General features: G+C 40.1%; 1 long non-coding RNA gene across 1 annotated transcript; it reads left to right on the top strand.

Annotated features, from left to right (window-relative positions):
• The first annotated feature begins 1180 nt into the window (after positions 1 to 1180).
• LOC106993114 (uncharacterized) lies at positions 1181 to 17134 on the top strand. The gene is made up of 4 exons (XR_001439273.2): positions 1181 to 1409; positions 5442 to 5566; positions 15295 to 15383; positions 17113 to 17134. It is a non-coding gene; the product is annotated as an uncharacterized LOC106993114 (long non-coding RNA).
• Positions 17135 to 18910: the final 1776 nt, after the last annotated feature.

Here is an 18910-nt window from a genome sequence, read left to right as displayed (position 1 = left end):
ATTATTCACAAAAGGTTATGATGATAAACCATTGATTTTTATGATAAATAATACAATGTTACAACTGTAGAGTAAAATAAAACCAGCAAAGATTCAGAATCACTATCTGTTTATTATTTTATTTTCAGACACACATAAACATTAAACTTTTTAATTTTTATTTAAAATACTTCTACTGGCTGGGTATGGTGACTCATGCCTATAATCCCAGCACTTTGGGAGGCCAAGGTAGGCCTGACCTGATGTCAGGGGTTTGAGACCAGCTTGGCCAACATGGCAAAACCTCAACTCTACTAAAAAATACCAAAAAAAAAAAAAAAAAAAAAAATTAGCTGGCATGGTGGTGTGCACCTATTGTCCCAGCTACTCCAGAGGCTGAGGCAGGAGAATCGCTTCACCCAGGAGGTAGAGGTTGCAGTGAGCCGAGATCCTGCCACTGCACTCCAGCTTGAGTGACAGAGCAAGACTCCATCTCATAAATAAATGAATAAATAAATAATAAATACTTTTACTTCCTTGATGTAAAGACATTAGGCTCTGCTATAGTCTGATTGTTGGTATCTCCTTAAATTCAAATGTTGAATGAAGTCTGAACCCCCATGGTGAAGATATTAAGAGAAGGGGTTAGGGGGAGATGACTAGGTCCTAAGAACAAAGCCTGAAAGAATAAGATTAGTGCCCTCATAAAAGAGCCCCTAGAGAACTAGTTAGTCCCTTCTGCCATGTGAGGTTACAGAGGCAAAGCTGCTGTCCGTGAAGGAAGGAGGCCCTCACTGACTCTGTCGTTGCCTTGATCTTGGACTTCCCAGTACAGAACGGTGAGAATTAAATTTCTGTCATTTCTAACCCACCAGTCTATGGTATTTCGTTATAGTAACCTAAACAGACTAAGGCAGGCTCATTTGATGGAAAGAAGAATAAAATAAAAGGGCAGGATCCAGGGTTTCTGAACATTAAAAATAAATGTAATTTCAGGGTTTAGCTTCAAGACAGTCTTTTTAGGTCATTTGCTACTTCCATATAATTGCTCTTACTGGATACATACAGGTGATAAGGTATAGAAATTTGAAGAAATAATCTAGGAAATTTAGTCCCAGAATGTTTTGTCAAGTGGAACTAAACTTATTAAAATTGAGTTTCATAATATTTTACTGGATTCGTTCTATACTGTTTCTTTTTCAGAAGAAATAAAATGTTCTACAGGAATCCAAGCTTGTCACTCACTCAGGCCCTCACTTGGTGGCAGTATGTTAGAGAAGACGGCTTATTCCAGAGCCTGGTTCTCAGCTTCGCAATCTACAGATGGTTCATTCTAGCCACATGTGCAAGGATGTGATATTAACTAGAGTACACATTGATTACTTGAACTTCCTTGAAATATCATTTTCAAGACGAGACTACTAAGGACTGTGAGTACATTCTCTCAATACTATAATAAGACTAATAATGATATCTTACATTTTTGAGGTTTGAGGAGACACTAGACCCTGTTGTGAGTACTTTACATGTATTGACCCATTCGTTTCTCACTTTGACATTGTGGACCAGGGCTTTCATGACAGCTATCTTACCAGATGATTAGACTAGGACAGGCAGAGGTAAAGTAACTTGGCAAAGGTTACAATAAATGACAGAGCTGAGATACAGTCCCTGGCAGTCTGATCCCAAAGCCTATGCTCTCACTACCATTTGAATTGTCTATAGCAGTTTCTACGGCACATGAACTCAAAGTATTGGTGGCCAAAATACCAGACATAGATGTTAGTGATTGTGGAGCTCTTCTAGGCAGTTATCCTTCAAGGGATGACTTCTGGGGTATGGCCTTCTACTGTGTAGTCAGTCCATCATTTATAAATTATTGCCTTCTGTTAATGATGGCTAGGGCTCTATGATAAATTCATATCTAACAATGCTTTCGCAGAACATATACATGATCTGATAAGATTGTGTGCCATTGATAAGTCTGTGCCTTATGGCTATATGGAGGCTGAGGTAAGCAATGCAAGGTCATCATGCAAGCCCCCTGGATGTGCCATCAGTGAGGCATGAACACCTGGAGGCCCTGAAAAGACTGTGAGGCACTGTGAGGAACTGGCTTTTACCCTGAGTTCATACAGCATCACAGGTTTTGGAGCCCAGGTCCAGGTCACTCTTGTTGTAAGAATAGACCATGGAGACTCAAGGGCAGAAGCTGGGAGACCAGTGAAAAGCTGTCACTATAATCTAGGTGAGGTTCAATGGTGCCTGGACCAGGGAGGCAGTGGAGAAGGTGAGATGTATTTTGAATTTGAATGGGAATCAGGTGGAAGAAAAAGAGAAGGAGCAAAGCATTTGGGCCTGCCCATCTGGAACGCAGCTTCCAGTTAGAAAGGGAGCCATGCGTATTAGCATGATGAGCCTGGAGCCAGACTGCTCCGGCTTAATTCCTGATTCTGTTATTTACTTCCTGCAGCCTCGGGCAAGTTACTTTTCTGTGTATCAGTTTCCTCATCTATAAAGTGGAATTACTGATAGTATTTCTTTACAGTGTGGTTGTAATGGTTTCATCAGCTACCATACATCAAACAGGTAGAAAATATTGTAAACATTGCAATAACATTTACATTTATTGTTTACTGAGATGGGGAAGACTGCATGGGGGTCTTTTCGAGAGAAAAATTATCAATGCAATACTGCTTCCATCGTAGCTCATCATTGATGTGTCTGCCAGCCTTATATGTCTGTGAGCCCCTGGGGAAGGTTAGTACGGGTCTCATTCTAGGAAAGCACTTTGCGCAGCCCCTGGAATGGGGGAAAGCCTCCAGCATGCCTGCTAAGAATGTACAGTGTTGGAGAAGCCCTGGTGGTCCAGGGGATAGCTTGAGGGGGAGGCTTAACTTCTTTCTTGTCTTACCAGTCCCTAAGATATCATGAACAGGAAAGGGAGGAAAAAAAAGTCTTTTTCCTTTACCAGTCTTAGGTTATTTGCTGGGGCCCTGCAAATCGGACTGACAAAAGACAGCGTAACAGGAGAAAAATAGATTATTCAGATTATTATCCTGTGCAGGGTACGAGGAGGAATCTTAGTGAAGAGTAGCACAAAGGGATAGTTAGAACTTGGGTTTACAAAGCATCTCAGCAAAGAGCAATGCCTTTGTAGTGGTGACAAGACCTTTAGCCTTCCGAGGCGGAAGATTAACACAGGGGGCACTCATGGAGTAAGCTTTGCTTGTACAGGTCCATCTCAGTGTGGATGTTTTGTTCTTTTCATAGCCAGAAAACTTCCTTGTGAAAGGAATTGATGGAAGTTCTCATTTCTCAGGAGTTTCTGCTTTTACTCAGATAAGGGTTGTGCCGGGAAGGCACATGCGTCTGTTGGGTCTCATTGGCCTCCAGTTCAAAATAACGCTTATGCCAAAGTGGTTTATGTTGGGGTGGCATATTTTGATCCTCAACAAAAGTAACATTAAAAAATTGAAACATTGTGCTTGCCACAGACATTCATTTCAACACACCCCAATGCAATAGCATTTAAACTCTCACCGTGATCAGGGGCCCTAGATCTGAAATCGGACTAGGTTGATTTTGCATCTCAGTTTTGCTTCTTGATCCATGTGTGACTTTGAGTGGATTGAAAGGCTATTCTAAGTACATTTTGCTGCCTGAATTGAATATAATAATATTGAATGCCCTACGGGGTTACAATAAGGACTAAATGACAATGTATATAAAGACCTTATAGTGTTTGGCATATAGTAAGTGTTTGAATAAATATAAATTTTAAGTTTTGTTATTATTATGTCAATTCTCCTACTAAGACAGACACTATGAAGGATGTTCATTTGAAGCCAAATTCGATGGTATATTCTCTCTACTATGCATGGGAGGAAGAGCTATCAAATTGTAAACATTTTACTTTTTAGAAATAGGATGCCATCTACTTAACTTCCCTTGCTGCTTTTGACAACCTTTGCAAACCATTGATGGAGACCAAATCAAAGACAGAATCCCTGTGCATGATGGAGGAGCAGCACCTGAATCAATCTGGTACCTTTCAGAGGCTACAAGGCACAGAGAAAGCTTAGCCTTCTTGGCTCATTGGTGTTGAAAAAAAATCTTGAAGCTCATCTGATGCAAACTCCTCATTTCACCTTTGAGAAACTAATCTGCAGAGATTAAATGTTGTGCTTTGGGTCACACAGAAGTGTTAAGAGCAGAACACTTGTTCTGTGATACCAAGTAAGGTTGGGGACCATTCTTCTCCATCACTGATTCTCAAATGGTGGTCCCTGATCTAGCAGCATCAGCTTCACCTGGATGGGAACTGATTAGAAATACAAGGTCTCAGTTTTGTCTTAGGGCTGTTGAATGAGAAACTGTTGGGGTCAGGCACAGGAATCTGTGTGAAAACAAGCTCCAGGTAATTTTGATGCATAAGCATATTTGAAAAGTACTACTACTCTTTGTTGTGTTTACACTGACCATTTTTCCAACCTATTAATATATATTTCTGCATATCAAGATAGAAATGTAAGGAAGCCTGAATATACACACAAAAAGAAGAAAAAGTAGAGATCTTTTGGTAGTATCCAAGACACACACATACACACACTTTTTGTTTTCCCACAGAAGACAAGTTACCAATTTATTTTATCATCTTTAAGTCTTACTACTAAGAGAGCAGCTCTCTTCTGTGATTTATTGCAAAGATACAAGTACATTCCCAGTTTCAGTATTATTGGCTGGATGTAGTAATGACTATTGGCTCTTCCAAGCATGTAAACATAAATACACCAGAGAAGGCAGAAGGTGTATTTGTTTGAGAAATATTATTGTTTGGTCCAACTATTTTGTTATTTTTCTCCAAAAATATAACAACATGAAAAAGTAACGTGAGAGTGCCAAGAAATTGATGTTTCATGGCAAAGCCAACAGTCTCTGGAATGCTTAAATCATGTTACATAGAGCTGTTACTTCCTTCTCCCTGAGCATCTGTAGGTGGTGCATGAAAGCTGTTGAGTGTAATATAATAATGATTTTTCATAGGTCTTTCTGGACAGATCTTTCTCACTCATCATCAAACTCTATAAAAGTGCCTGGTGATATTGTAGCTCCTGGAGCGTTTTGATTATTTTGTATGAAACTTTATAGCCAAAGCATTGGGTTTCTAACACTCTCACAACAAAAGAATAAAATAGTTTGATTATTTTATAAAAAGTTTGAGATGAGCTGGTTTAGGGCATTGATAGTCCTTGGAAAACATTGCTAGGCTTCTACAGGATTATCGTCACAATTTGGGGTAATCGGGCCAAATTAAAATTGGTAATTTTAAGGCTTAAATTGGAGTTTCAATCTTAAGTAGGGATTTTGGATGTGGATCATTGATTATGGGAAGAATTACATATATTGTCAGCCTTCTAACCACTTCACACATGATAATTATTATTCTTGCTCTTTCTCAGAATCTTCATCATCATCATCATTAATGTCATCACAGCTGACATTTACTGAACGTTAGCAATGTGGCAGGCACTGCAGTAAGAGTTTTCATGTTTCTACTCATGTAATCCTCAATGGAACCTTAATGGTGAGTAATGTCATTGCCCATTTTATAGATTAAGGAACTTAAACAGAAGGATAAAATTAAGTAACCCAGGATCACAGGGGTAGGGAGCAATGCTCAGGATAGAAGTCCAAGATGTTTGTCTCCAGAGCACTCTCTTAACCTCTATATGCTGCTGTTTTTTCATTTCTTTAAACCTGACGTCACTGCTAAATTATGTGTGATTACTTCCTCTATATGAGAAAACAAGGCTGAGAAAGAGGAGAAGCCTTGTTAAGGTCATAGGGACAGCAAGTGGAAGGCTGGTCTGTGTGGGCCATTTGCAGCCCCTGCACTGTCTTTCACAGTGCTTCGCACACGATTTTGGTGTCTTGTGTTTTTCTGTGTCTTGCCTTTGGCTCCAATGTGTGGTGATTTTCACAACATTTGTCCAAGAACCATCTAGTCTTGGCCTTTTCTTTTTTTTTTTTGAGATGGAGTCTCGCTCTGTCACCCAGGCTGGAGTGCAGTGGCGCGATCTTGGCTCACTGCAAGCTCTGCCTCCTAGGTTCATGCCATTCTCCTGCCTCAGCCTCCTGAGTAGCTGGGACTACAGGCGCCCACCACCACGCCTGGCTGATTTTTTGTATTTTTAGTAGAGACGGGGTTTCACCATGTTAGCCAGGATGGTCTCCATCTCCTGACCTTGTGATCCGCCCGCCTCGGCCTCCCAAAGTGCTGGGATTACAGGCGTGAGCCACCGCGCCCGGCCGTTCTGGCCTTTTCAAGTGAAGAAATAGAGAATGTGGCTGAATACTGAGACTGTGCTAAGAAAGATATACAAAACTTCTGATTCCATCAATAATTATGTTGTAGAATGTGCGACTGATGGTCCAGAGGGAATAGAAAGCTCAGTTCCAGTTTGGCTCCCTGCTGTTTATTCCTGTGTGCTGGCAGGTTGCTCATTAAATGAATCTCTGCTTGGATTTATAATGGTTGCTAACAGATACACTTGATATTACTTTTTAAAATAATGAATAAGTAAGTACTGTCAACTAGTAGACATTAACAAATATGTTTTGGACAAAATAATGACCTTATACCATTTCGCTTCAACCCTCTTTCTGCAGAAAGTGAGATGAATGTGACTTACAGAGGTGTAGTGAGAATTAGTCTGCACACCTAAAGTGTAGAGTCCACGATTTGTTACCGAAGAGGCACTCAAAAATGGCCACAACTGTTTGCTATCAGAAACTGATTGCCTCAGAGTGTAGGTTATCTAGTGTCTCTCTTTGAATACAAAAACTGAGTGTGGGAGAATGTTTATTCACTTAAATTTAGCTTTCTAGTGTTTTACTTTGCAACTTCTCAAGCCCAGCTAGTAATCCACCTTCGCATTAGCTGGATAACTCTAAGAAGTAGGGCTGTGTCCCTTTCTCCGTCAGATGCTGCTGTGAGGCCCAAATAATTGTGAGCTGAGCATCTTACTACGTGTTTTGCTTTAGATGGATTTATGTTGCCACCTGGTATAAAAAAAAGATGGAAAGTAGGCTCTTGATTTTATCCCCTAAACTTTGAGGAATTGGGGAAGATTTAGGATAATTGATGGAGTTTATTACTTAGTTTATCCAGTGCTCCTGGGTTTTTCCCAGGAGGTCTGGAAATGGAACCCATCTCTGCCCAATATTCTAAACTCTCTTTAACTTCCTACCACTGAATATCCCTCTGGTTTAAGTCAGTCTTCTCAAAAGCAGGATGTGCGCACTTCAGGGAATGGAAGATTCCTAGAGTTGGAGGAAGAATATACTGAAATTTTCATTTCCATTTCTTTTGGTTTAAGCAAAAGTAACTTAGCCATTATTATCTTTAATGTTGGCATTCTTCCTCGTGGCCTATATGTTGGTAGGGCTGTCATAGCTGTCATGCCATTTGCTTTTGGTGAATAGTGACTTATGGAAGATTTTTTGGAACCAGTCAAATGGATTTGCGAGTTATAGTAACCACCTTTACCTAAACTAACCTAAAAAAGTAGATGACAACTTAAAACATCCTGCAAAAACAAACAAGCAAAACATAGTTGAATAGTGGTAATTCAAGCACAAGCAAAAGATAAGAAAGTGGTCAAATTGACCCTTACACTCTTGGTATGAGTTCCGTGTCAGCCATCTCATGGTAAAATTAATGACAGTTGGTTAGTTCTGACAAGATGCCATTCTAATAAATTAGAAATGCAAGGTTAGTTACATCCATTATTGCTGACACTTCCTACTCTAAGTATATCTTATCTTGAGACTTTAGCTAATGATAGCAGCACACCTATACAATTTACCAATAAATAAGGCAACACACCAAGTCTACTATTATGTCCTTTGTTTCCTCTGTCATATTAGTGCCTCTAATCTTCCTAATCTTTTCTTTCCATCCTTCTCTTTGTAGCTAGACTCACTGTTTACAAACACAAATCAAATTGCATCAGACCCACTCACTCCCACTCCCAGCTTAGAACTCTGCAGTTGCACTTAGAATCAAATTAAAAGTCTTTACTGCAGCCTGTGAGGCCTGGGATCCAGGTTTATCCTAACCCTTCAACTTTGTCACATACTCACCTTCCTTTCTGCTACCTACTCTATGGTCACCCTGTTTTTTTTCCTCCACTCCTAGTACAAGTCAAGTTCTTTTCTGTCTCAGGATAGTTGCACAAGCTATACTCCTGATAATAGCTGCCATCTCTATTCCTGTGGAGTTCAACTGTAAATCTATCCAAATATGTACATTGCTCATAGTCAGTGCTAAGTGCAGCAACTCTTTCACTTTAGAAGTTATAATCTGCTTAACCAAGACTGCTGATCTCTAGAAACTTCGCTAATGAGTATGCCTTTGAATTATCATGTGTTATTTTTTCTCACTCTTAGAATAAGATAACTGGGCTATTTGGTATTTCCTGTTGCTGTCTGTATAATTTACTCACCATACTGGATTAGACGATCAAGGTCTGCCAACTATAGAAGGTAAAGGAGGACAGTTGTCATAGCCAATGACTAGTTAGCCAAAAAGGATGTACTACCATCTCTGCCAGAGGAAGGCAAACCGCTTCAACCTGTACTGACTAATTGAGTCGGGGGAAAAGTGTATTCCTAGTAAATATTAGCATATCAAGTGCTAGGGGTTGTGTCGGTCTCTTCAATAAATACATGACATTTAAATCACAGCTGGATTAAATTTATAACAACTCACAGCTATTTTGTTGTTGTTGTTGTTTCTTTTTTGAGATGGAGTCTCGCTCTGTCACCCAGGCTGGAGTACAGTGGCACAGTCTCAGCTCACTGCAACCCCTGCCTCCCGGGTTCAAGTGATTCTTCTGTCTCAGCCTCCCAAGTAGCTGGGATTACAGGCATGTGCCGTGATGTCTGGCTAATTTTGTATTTTTAGTAGAAATGGGGTTTTTCCATGTTAGTCGGGCTGGTCTCAAACTCCCGATCTCAGGTGATCCGCCCACTTCAGCCTCCCAAAGTGTAGGGACTACAGGCGTAAGCCACTGCACCCGGCCATCACAGCTATTCTTAAAGTGTCATTCGGATTCACCATTCTTGCATTTTAAGAGTCCTTTATGATATCACTAAGCTACACTATTTCTCCCAGAAGTGGAGTATTGCTTTTGATTTACCAGTCTGTCGAGGTGGAGCAGGCAGGTCCAACGGCTCCACTTGGCCCTTTCTACCATGGTAGTCTTTACTCCAGAGTGCAGGGGATCCACATGGGAGTAATGCCAGTTCTAAATGCATTTATGCATATTTTGTGGACATACCATAAAATAGATCTGGCAGTCTACAGGGCCGCTGTGAGACAAATTTAGATAGATTCTTTATTGAGTTTCTTTCCATAAATCCCCACTGTAACCATTCAACCATTGTATTCTCAGGATTGGTGTCAATTCAGAGCTAACACCTAAGAACCCCCTGAAGGTCTGGGCATCTCTCATTCACATAGTCCGTCTTTAAATAGCTGCAGGTTACTCTGGGAAAGAACTGGGGAGATTTACAACATATACTTGAGGCCAAGTTTCAGGATACTCTCCCAATAGTTCCCCGACTCTCTCCTCACTCCAGGGGCTCAGGATCTGTAAACTGGCTTAGGTGTGGTATCTGGCTATGGATTTATACCAGCACCTCCATGAAGTTAATATTTTTTTTCCATCAGAGATAGTGATTTCTGGATTATATTAATCAAGTCATATCATTTTTGGCCACCAATCTATATTATTCATAGGAAGCCAGTAATAAGCCTCCACAGATTTCTAAGTGTCAATACCTTCCGATTGCTACTGCATCTCTGTGGTCTATCACAGAAATTGGGCCAACTTTGTCTCTGATAATTAAGCCTCACCACTGGATCCCTGCCACCCTGAAATAGCATGGTTTCTATTGAAATCAGAACAGCCAGATCAATGGCAAAATCTCTCATCATTTCAAGGCTACATAGAATAGTCACCGAGAGCTCTTCAGAGACGCTGGAAGATTCTCGCCAATCTGTTTCTCTTTGCTTTGCTATGGGGTCAGGTTAGGGGGTAGCTAAGTGTATTGCACATGAGAGGTCCACTCTCCCATGTCCATCTACTTAAGCCTCCAGTTTCCTTTATTTACAATATGCTAAGGAAGCTTCCCTCTCAACTCTGCTTACAGGCCACCATAGATGCAGGCTTCAACTAATCAAACAACCAAACCCTTAGAGCTACTCCCAGCTATGTGAGCTAAACAACAAATCCCAATTTTTGAGGTACTACATCCATGTTTCTTGTTCTTTCTCTCTATGCATACACACACACACACATATATATGTACAGTGTCTTCCTTGAGAATATGTTCCATAATTCTTTTCCCATTTATATAAGAATATACATTACATGATTTATATATTAATATCATATATAAGTAATATATATACTATGTTAAAATATGTATACATATATGTATATAATAATAAATAATATTTAGGAGTATTAATTAACAAGATCTTCCATTCCCTGGAGCGGTGATTAGACACCTAGAGACTCATAGGCAAATAAGCGATTGACAACCCTAAAGCAGAGGGGCGTGAGGAACTGCTGTGGGATCTGAAGTCATGGAAAAAGGGCCACCTGAAGGCAGCTGCAGTTGTGAAAGGTCAGGGCTGCTACCAGAGGCACGGTACAGGAGGAAGCAGGAAATAATGCCCTACTCTCTGTCTTCTGTCTTCTGGTCTTTTGGTGATTGCTTGCTGGCTGAAACCAATTGGAAATCAACCAGCAAGGGAGCCCTGGTGATGTCCTTTGTGTAGATCAGCCTCCCAGGAAATAGAGAAAGATAGAAAAGATTGGCAAATGATCTAGAACAGAACTATGCAAATGGACAATAACCAGCAATCCATTAAAAAATCAGAGACAATGTACAATGTCCCGAGTTTACATTTCAGAGGCTCAGACATTATAATTCTCATCAGTGAAACAAGAAATGAAACTTTATTTGGAATTTGTCTAAGACTTGTAAAGTTACTTTTTGACCAAGGAAAATCTTATTGCTTCCTGGACATAACTGAAGGTAGGCATTGCTCCCACAGCCACAAACTTTCCAATTCCCCCCATCCCCACTGTATCGAGAAAACATTAATCTAGGCATTTTTATGCATTTCTGTTTCTGCCATGCCCACTGGGATAAAGGGGTAAAGACATATGTGTTGAGGGAATTTCCAACTCCATGCTTAAATTACTTCTTTTTTCTATCTCTTTAAATTCATGCCTTTTGGAAATCATATTCCCGGAAGTATCCAATTTTCATCTTTAATAAAATTGTGGTTAAGAGATATTTGCTTGTTTATAGTAACTGATAGTATAAATCTATTTGAGCATTGTAATGTTTATAAACTCTTTTCTTTGATACTGTTCAAGTATTACAGATGTCCTTCCTTACCGGCTTTGTAACCCCAAGTAGAGCTCTGTTAATATTTTATTTATACAAGGGCATGAGTCCACAACTCTTTGGTGGTCAGACCACCCTTGGTATGGAAAGTATTGTTATAATAAGAGATATGTTTACATATGGTATTTCTTAGACCTTAGTAGGGATACTGATCTTCAATAAATAGAAGTATATACTGAAACAGAAATTAACAGACTATAATTACAAACGTTTTTACACATATAAACATTATGTGTTAACTTGGTAATTTGGGGTAATCTAGATATATAGGAAAACTAAATCCTCATCTGTAATTCCACTATTGGGATGTTCATTGTTAACATTTTTGTATGTATTATGTCAGTGCTTTTTTTTCTTGATGTACATATAGTTTATATATATATATATTTCTATGTCTATATGTTATAAAATCTATATATCTTACATATATCGATACATATATGTGATATGACATTGATATCAATTTGGATTTTTTCTAATTAATATACTATTTGTATATATTTTAAATAATCTACAATGTAATCTTTAGTGATTTCATGTTGTTACATTATTTTAACTAGTCATAATTTATAACCAATTTCCTATTTAAGAAATTATAAACAGTAGTCTATCAAGCCCCTTAATTTTAGAAAAAAATTATATGCATTTATAATAAATACTTCAAAGTATAATTACCTGCAAGTGTACTTACTGAGTTAAAACATTTCATGGATTATTTATTTTTTAAAGTTTTATGTACTAATGTAAAAGAAATACAATGAGTTGTTTTGTCTGCATTCATCATAGATATTTTTGTATGCACTGGATATGAAAAGTGTCAGAAGGTTTGAAACCCTGACGGATTATTCTGGGCAGAACATTTTCTTTTTTGACAGAATGGTTGGCTCCTTGGTCCTGTCTCTCTGCTTCATTGAACAGGAGTGCCTATTCTGTTTGACTTCATCCATTTTGAAGTTTCAAATGGTCACAGCCTCTAAGACAGAGTGACAAAAGGCCATCAATCAGCATAAATTGGTGCTCTTTCCACAGGTCTGATCCTGGGTTTGGAGAGACTGTCACTGGCCATTCCTTGGGGTGTCAATTTGTCCTTCATATTGATGTAGCTAGTCCAGAGGCAGCAGGTCGTGGTGCATGGTAAGGATTCTAACATTAAGTGCATTTTTAAAAACCTGAAACACACACATGCAGCTTGAATTTTGAGATCACCCTGCTTTCTCCTAGAAATGCTGTTCACTTGTTAGCAGTCAATATTGTTCTTGAAAGTATTGATTTTCACTGACCATACAACCATCCCTGTATGCCTCCTTCTAGGAAGAAACCATGCAGAGCTCGGATATTAATTTTGTGGTTGTCTTTTAAAAAAATTATTACCTTTGAGCGTCCAAAGGCCGAGCTGGAGAAGCAACATTAAAATCAATGCCCAAAAAAGAGCTCCTGGGTAGACCTTATATTTGGCAATAGTAGAAGCTACTAAACAGCCTTTGTTTTGAATGAGTATAAAGAAAAATAATAATCTTTTCTGCATACACTACTACCCATTCCTTCTGGGGAGAATGTCTTTAGTGGTGATGTAAGAGAGCAGATGCATGGCATGTAAGTGCATTACAGAATTTTCCTAAATGCTTCCTCTAAGCTCTCTGAGAGAAGGGCTTTCAGGATGACTGACTTCCCATTCTGACTAGTGTAGGCTTGAGCTAGCAGTTCGCTGAGTGTGCTCTCTCTCTTTTCCTCCTTCCCTCTTTCTATCTGCTCCCCTCTCTGTCTCTGCTCCACCTCTCTCTCATTCTTCTCTCCCTACTTCTTCCTTCTGTTTTTTCTTTCTTCTACTTTATTTTTTGATTTTTTAAAATTGCAAACGTAATACACGTTAATCACGTTAATTGTGGAAAATTTAGAAATGCAGAAAATTGCAAAGACGGGAATTAGCAAAATCATCTGTAATTCCATTTCACAGAATGAAATGCTTCATGTTGATGGGACTGGAAAGGAGCGTGTGTGTATGTGTGTATGCACAGCCATGTTTGCACACATACATACACACACACAGGTATCCATATATAATTAACCAAGATGGCTAGCATTAATTTTTTATTAATAAGACCAATCTGGCTATTTTTAACTAGTAATTCTCTTTTAAGAGATGGAATGTTGTCAATGGAAAGTGTTTTTGCCACTGAAAAATTAAAAGCGGATGCAATTTCTGAAAATATATTTCCAAAGAGTGATGTAGAGTCTCTTCTGTTCTGAGTATTGTTTTGAAAGTGCTCGAGGAGGAAGGTGGGTAGTCTCAAAATATCTCTATCAAAAGACCGCCTTCTCCCTATTCCTCTGTCCCCCTGCCCTCCAGGGCAGATGCTGCTACAGATGTGCTATAGGAAAAGGCTCCAAAGGGGTCATTAAGAAATTGAAGTTAAGGTTAAAGATGTTTAGAATGTGTTCAAGAGTAAAAATGGATTTGGAGACTTCACTTGGAAGCGTTAAAAATTATCTCAAGCCAGAGAGGCAGGCTCCAAGCACTATAATGCCCCAAAGGAGGATCTGCTCAGGACAGAGAATGCACAACTAAGAAATAGCGCCTCTTACAGAAAATGCCTGGGACCGCCATCTCTCTCTTCATCGTCAACCAGTCATGCAGCCTGCCCAGGTGGTCTGAGCTGGGGACTGGCCATGCCTTTTGCTGTCCTGTGCTATTTAAAATAAAGAGACAGGCCGGGCGCGGTGGCTCAAGCCTGTAATCCCAGCACTTTGGGAGGCCGAGGCGGGTGGATCACGAGGTCAGGAGATCGAGACTATCCTGGCTAACATGGTGAAACCCCGTCTCTACTAAAAATACAAAAAACTAGCCGGGCGTGGTGGCGGGCGCCTGTAGTCTCCGCTACTTGGGAGGCTGAGGCGGGAGAATGGCGTGAACCCGGGAGGCGGAGCTTGCAGTGAGCCGAGATCACGCCACTGCACTCCAGCCTGGGAGACACAGCGAGACTCCGTCTCAAAAAATAAAAAATAAAAAATAAAATAAAATAAAATAAAGAGACATAAAAAGAAGGCAGATGCATGTAAGCAACCATCAGAGGTTGAAATGTGGCAACTGATACAGTGATCTTACTCTGGGATTGTTGTATTTTTGTTTAATTGTAAACATGAGCAGGAGAGAAATTCCCATGCCCAGACTCAAATAGCGGTTTTTTTCAAAGCTGTTACTGTTTTCTCTCAGTAGATGGCACTGTTTTGAATGAGTACAGTTTGGTTGAGTTCAATTGGAAAAGTGCACAGAATAAGGCTTCTTTGAATGAAGAGGAATGCATTGTCATAAACTCCAAAGCTTTGCTACCGAAGATAGAAATAGCATAGTAGCAAAAGTATGTTTTCTAGCTCTTAAATCAGCACTATTCCACAGAAATATATTGGGAGCTACATATGTATTTTTAAAGTTTTATAAAGCAACATTGAAATAAGTAACATAAAAGGTGAAATTACTTTTAACAAAGTATTTCCTTTAACCCAATATATCAAAAATATGAAAAATTCAACATGTAATCAATAATACAATTATTAATGAAATATTTTGCATTCAGATGGCTAGCATTTCAAGTCCTCAATAGCCAGTAACTAATATGGTATTATAGTACTCAATCTGGCTGGTTACTCCTCTTTTTCTCCCTTCTTTCCTGAAAAGAGGTGTGATTTTCCAGAAAACTGGCCTGAACAGACTCCATGTTTGCACTTTTTAAGAGGAAATTGTTGTGTTGAATTTCATCCTGGCTAAAGTAGGGTCTTTGACCATGCAGGAAGATGTATGTACTAATGCCACTTTTGGTCCTATAGCAGACTACAATGCTAGCTTCTGGGATAACTACTAGAATGTTCTCTGCCATCCACTTAGCATTGAATCCCTCCAGACACTGTTACAACAGGTAAGAGTCATCCTTGTATTTATAAAAAAGCTGAATTAAGCAAAAAGTTTGAAGAGACACCGTGTGGCTTGCGTCTTTCTCCATCCGTTTCTTTCCATTTAGTCTATTCAATTGACATTTGTAAAGTTCCAAACTGCCTCCCAAAATTTGTCAGGTGCTGAAGACGCACAAAAGAAAAAGGCCGCTTCCCAGAAGATCACAGTGCTATGGGGGAGTGGACAGGTAAGCAGACAATTACACAGAATGGCGTAAATGCTATTAAAACATGTTCAATAAATAATAAGGGTTAAGAAAATGCACATACTTTCAGATAGAGGGTGCTTGTGTTAGGAGATGGGGAAGTGAGGTAAGCTTTCTGAAGGGTTTGGTGTCTGAGCTGAGTCACTGAAAGATGAGTAGGGCCACAGGACTTGGCAAATGGCATGTTCAGTTCCGGGAGGGTGAGGATGCACCAGGCAAGGCCAGCATAAGCACTGCCTGGAGGCGTGAGATGGCATGGTATGTTTATAGAACTACAAGGAATTGAGGTTTTCTGGTGTGTCTAGAGCGGCAAGAGATGGACGATGCCTGGATCATCAAAGGCCTTGTATTTTATGCCAAGGCATTAAATTCAATATTGAAGACCAAAAGGATTAAATAATTTTTATTAGAGGAATGATATGGGCAGATTTCAATTTCAGAAAACTCACGGTACCTTTGGTGTGGAGAACGGAATTGAAGGGGACAGGATGAGGTATGGAGACTCAGGTTTTGGGCTTTTAGCAGCAACTCTAGGAGGAATTACGAGAGCCTGACATATAGCAGTAGCCACAGGGATCAATTCCTCTTGCATTTGAGAGAGATTTGGGGAACAAGATTAATAGGAAGGGGTGATTTGCTGCATAGGAGGGAGACCAGCACTAAGGAGAGAAAGAATTGATTCAGATATTGTAGGCTCAGAGGTTTCTATAACTTTGGGGATGTATCCTCCAGAAAAAAGTAATACAAAATTAAGACTTTACATGGTGATGCTGGACACATGGGTCTGGAGAACTATGGATCATAGATGCCTCTGGATGTCATTGGCACGTGGGTGAAGCCACAGGAATAGATGATACCACCCAGGCTGGAGTAGGAAGAGAAAGCTATGGCAAGCAGTTAGAGGGGGAACAAGCATGATTACTTGCAGGTGGCTAAAAGCAAAACAAACTGGGCAAACAGGTTAGCACAAGGACCTGCCCTCTAGTAGAAAGGAACTGTTACAACAGGTTGTAACAATGTAGAGAAATTGCTATCATCCTGCTTTAGGCACAAGTAAGATTGTAGTGCAGATGCAACTGACCACAACTGATTAAATTCAAAATGGCCAAAATCTTGATCTACTGCTGACCCTTTTATCAGAAAACGTATGACACTATTACCATAAAACTTCCATGGGGAAGCCTCTCACTTTTATCATGCACCTGATGCCATGACCAGATTGACCACATTTAGTCAAGAAAAGGGTGGCACCCCCGATTCTGGGAATTGCCTACCCATTTCCCAGAAAATTCTTCCCCTTATTATAGAATACTCTGTGACTTAATTATTCTTATGCATATAGTGTCTGAGCCTGACCACGTTGTGCACAGCTCATTCGTTTGAGCGCGCACACACAGTCCTCTCCTGAGTGTATGCTTGCTTCTGCTCCACAATAAAGCTTCTATACTTTCAACGTAGTCTCACTTTCAAATTCTTTTGCACTGCAAAGACAAAAACCTGTACTGGGCTACTGACAACAAAGCTTTGGCAAATCTCTGGAAAAGCCCAACATTTGACTGTGGGAAAATGAAGAGAATTATCCAAAGTAGAGTGAGCAGGAAAGGCTCCAAGGATGTGAAGAAAACGAGGCCAGAGTGCTCTGGAGGCCAACAGGAAGGGAGTCTCCAGAATCGTGCAAGTGATGCATTTTCAGCTTTGCTGCCATTCACAACAGACAACCTACCTGCTTTCATGATCTAAAGAGGGCTTAAATGTAATTTGCAAATATCTTCAGAGAAGAAGCACAGTCTCTACGGTCTATACTGAGTTACAAGTGACTGCTACCAGCTCTTCATTAGAAGGTTGTTCTTTCTTCCATTTGCCATGAACTACAGGGCTCAAAAGAAGGGTTGGCACTATCCTAGCTCCCTGTTCATTCTTCCAAATCAGCACTCTTTTATACCCCTTTGTAACATATCCCATTTCAATGCATACATTAGGTGGAAGGTATGCAGTCTTCCACCTCCTCATTGGTGGGTGCCATTTACACACTCCTGGTCAAAATCCTCATTCATGAATGATATTGACTTCCTTAAAGTCGTCATGCTTAATGGCTTCTATAGCACTGAATAAACTCTGTCCTATTTCCTTCACAGTGACTTCACTTCTGTTCTGCGGCTGACGTTGGAACTTCTCTTTCTGGAGCTGTGGTCCCTTATATTTCCATTCTATTATGCAAAAAACAGAAACTGATCAGGCACATGACTTCTGAGCATACTTTGTTGAAACTCTGGTCTCCCTCGCTGGTCTCAACCTGGTCTCTGGACCTGGTTACTGTCCACAGCACCATCCCTTATTCTCCTTGTTTCATTTCCCATATCACTAAGCAAAATAAGAAAATCCTGCAGTTATTAATAAGAAACTGTGTCAGATCCTCCTACACTACTCCTTTCCAGGTGCCCAGCAGATACTTTCTCATCACAGACACACACAGGAACCAGGCAGGAAATGATTACTAGGTGGTGGGGAATGAGCTCCACTGGAGGGCTGGATTTTATCCAGTGTCATTCAAATTTGAACCCCTTAAAAGACCATTTAGGTGAAACAGAACCAGCTGGATATGATTTGTGGCTTTTACTTTCATCCCTTGTATCTTCGGCATCTGCAAATAAAAATATAAATAGGTTAAATTTTGTTAGGTACTTGGAACATCAGTCCATAGTAAGTGCTGTATGGATGGATACAGAAACACATCTACTATATAGAATTTCTTTAACCTATTGGAAAAATATGTTCTTGGCTCTCTGGCCTCTCGTCACAGGAACCCAAATCATTCCAGAATGCCTCTGGGCATAGTAACTAGGATAATAGCTCAGGAAGGACCTGGGAAGTATCCAGTTCAACCTCCTCCATCTCACAGAGGCAGAAACTGAAATCAGAGAGGGTAAACCACTACTAATCACCCTCTGATTGTGGTCCCTCGAGTTTCCCATATCATGGCAACAAAATAAGATAATAGAGCTAAGGCTTCTGAAGGGGCTGTAGCCATGTATTCAGCATTCATTTAATGAGAATATAATTCCAGTGGCTCTGGTAGAAGTCTGCCTTAAAATGAGTTTACAGTTTTGAAGATGGTGCAGAACACGTCTGAGGCATATATAAAACAAGAAGAGGCTAGGGCAGAATTTCTAATTCCAGGGAGCGTGAGGCTACTGACCTTGCAGCATGAACACAGCTGATGAGTGAAGGCGGTGAGATCACCAAGACTGTCACTTCGGAAGGGGCCCAGAGCCCAGCTGTGCTGCATG

Source organism: Macaca mulatta, chromosome 13 (assembly GCF_049350105.2).
Source record: "Macaca mulatta isolate MMU2019108-1 chromosome 13, T2T-MMU8v2.0, whole genome shotgun sequence".
In the NCBI taxonomy this organism is placed as follows: domain Eukaryota; kingdom Metazoa; phylum Chordata; class Mammalia; order Primates; family Cercopithecidae; genus Macaca; species Macaca mulatta.
The sequence above is the reverse complement of the archived record's forward strand: the minus strand, read 5'-3'. Positions and strand labels throughout refer to the sequence as shown.